The sequence below is a fragment of the Neopelma chrysocephalum genome, unplaced genomic scaffold (genome assembly GCF_003984885.1).
Source record: "Neopelma chrysocephalum unplaced genomic scaffold, ASM398488v2 Primary Assembly neopelma1_117, whole genome shotgun sequence".
Taxonomy (NCBI): Eukaryota; Metazoa; Chordata; class Aves; order Passeriformes; family Pipridae; genus Neopelma; species Neopelma chrysocephalum.
The window spans coordinates 1,783,578-1,785,726 of record NW_020897779.1 but is presented as its reverse complement, the minus strand read 5'-3'; positions in this window follow the sequence as shown (position 1 = coordinate 1,785,726).

Below are 2,149 nucleotides of genomic sequence, written 5' to 3'. Positions count from 1 at the left end.
CATGTTTTCTGCTATAAATTCTATCACGGTAAGAGGTCTGCAACCTTCTTTTTCTCTCCTAAAGCACCTGCAAACTACCATTCATAATAGGAAAGGTAAGACTGTTTTTGTTTCCCCAGTGATCCTGGAAACTAGGGCCCTAGTAGGTGCCTTCATCTGGCTGTGGGGAGAGAGCAGGTGGTTTTCACCTGAATTAGAACACCCTTTAATCTTGTTCAAGGCTGTGTAAGTGAAGGGGTGAATTATATCCAAACCTGAGACTGCTGAGGTGTCCTTGAAATATTGGACCCTTTTACAGCCAAAATCCTTTGGGGTGGGGGGATGCTTGCATTTCTGATGTTATTAAAGTGGACATTGTTAACTACATGTGAGGTTGGATTACTGCATGGCATGCAGTGAGTTCTTAACGTTAATCAATCAGAAGTAGATGAAATACACCTTTTGCTTTATTAACAATGACCTCCTGGAGGGACTTTCCCCTGTGGTTGAAAGGAAATATGCTGAGGGAAGAAATAAATAAATAATAATGCAATTAAATGAGATGTATTAAGGCATGTTTTCCATCTCTCTCTCCTGATTCTAGGCCTTGATTCAAATCTCATTCAATGTACTCAGCTACGTTGTGTGTTATTGGGCAATAGCCTTGCTTGTGCTGGTTTTACAAGCCGTCAGTTGTACTAGAAGTTCAATTGATAGACACATTGACAGCTCCCCAAATTCACACTTTACTTCTTCAGGAAGGATCTGAGTTTCAAGAAAGATGCAGAAAGATCATACAGGATAGATCTTCACCCAGCATAGGCTGACTTCAGTCCTGTGAACTGCAAATGATTTCTGGTATTGTGGCACTTAAGCACTGAACTCCTTGCAAATGCACCAGCATAGAAGCAAGCAGCTCTTACCACGCAGAACTTCAACTTATTGTATAGCAGGAACTGGACACAGTGGCAATCAGTTGAAAAACACAATTTTAATGCACTGTCTTCCTGTCCACTGCTCTAGTTTCTCATCAAACCAAAGTTTTATCCTGGAATTTGAAGGAAAAAGACAAGGTAGCTTTGTGAGTAGTTTAGATGAATAGTTTTGGAGGAAAATAGAATTTTGTCATGGAAAGCCAGCAAAGGGTTCAGGAGACATGTCCTCATATTTGACAGTAAGGATAGCTAAGATATTATTCCTGACTCTGCTATTTGCATCAAGAAAGCATTACCCCATGTGAGAGAATGACAGAGTGACAGCTATGTGGTTGCCTGTGTGTTTTCAAGCCCAGAATTGGAGTGCTGGACTGTAAACCCTCCAGGCTTATTCCTCTGTACCCACTCGGCACAGTGGGACTTCTGCTTTACTCAGCACAGCAGGACTTCTAGGTAGATAAAGCTGCTTGATGCTGAAGTGGCTGTGGCATACTTGTAATGACTGCCTCAAGGCATGCTTAGCTGCTCTCTATTTTCCTAGTGAAGGGCAGCCATGGTAATCAGGCCTTTTTGTTGTTGAGTGATTTCCTACTAGGCAAAAAACTGATCAGCTAGGGTCCTGGAGTTTAACTATTAGTATCTAAGAGCCCAATGGAATACTTAAACTTGACACAAAATTATTCAGAATAACTGGAAAGAAAATACCAAGTGTCAATGTGGTTTATTAATTCCACACCCAGCTGCCCAACTTCTCTTTATTCTGTCCTCTCTGATTTTCAGGTCCCTAGCACTAGAAAAGAGGAAGGGTTGAATGCACAATGTCAATGCATTTTCCAAGTGAGACTGCCTACCTGATTAAAGAGTAACACTCAAAGAGCTGAGAGGCATTTTGGCCTTTAAAAATCTCTCAAGAATACAGGATCATGCATAATTTCTATTCCCCTTGCTGCTGTCACTCAGGTAGTGCTTTGTTTATTGGAGAGGTGTGTCTGTGTGTGTTCATATGGGCATGGTTTTATTAGTTTACGCAGTCTAGTAAGAAATGTTTCTTGCATAATAAATATCTCTAAGTATTACATGTTGCTGCTGGGCTGGTGCAGTGATGTATCATCACAGCCTTGCTAACCCTTATGGATTTTGTTTCCCCTCAGACATCTCACAATAATTTGCAGGTTCCAGCCCCTGTGGCTCACATGAACATATGCAAACCGTGCTATTTGTTACACTGCGTTTGG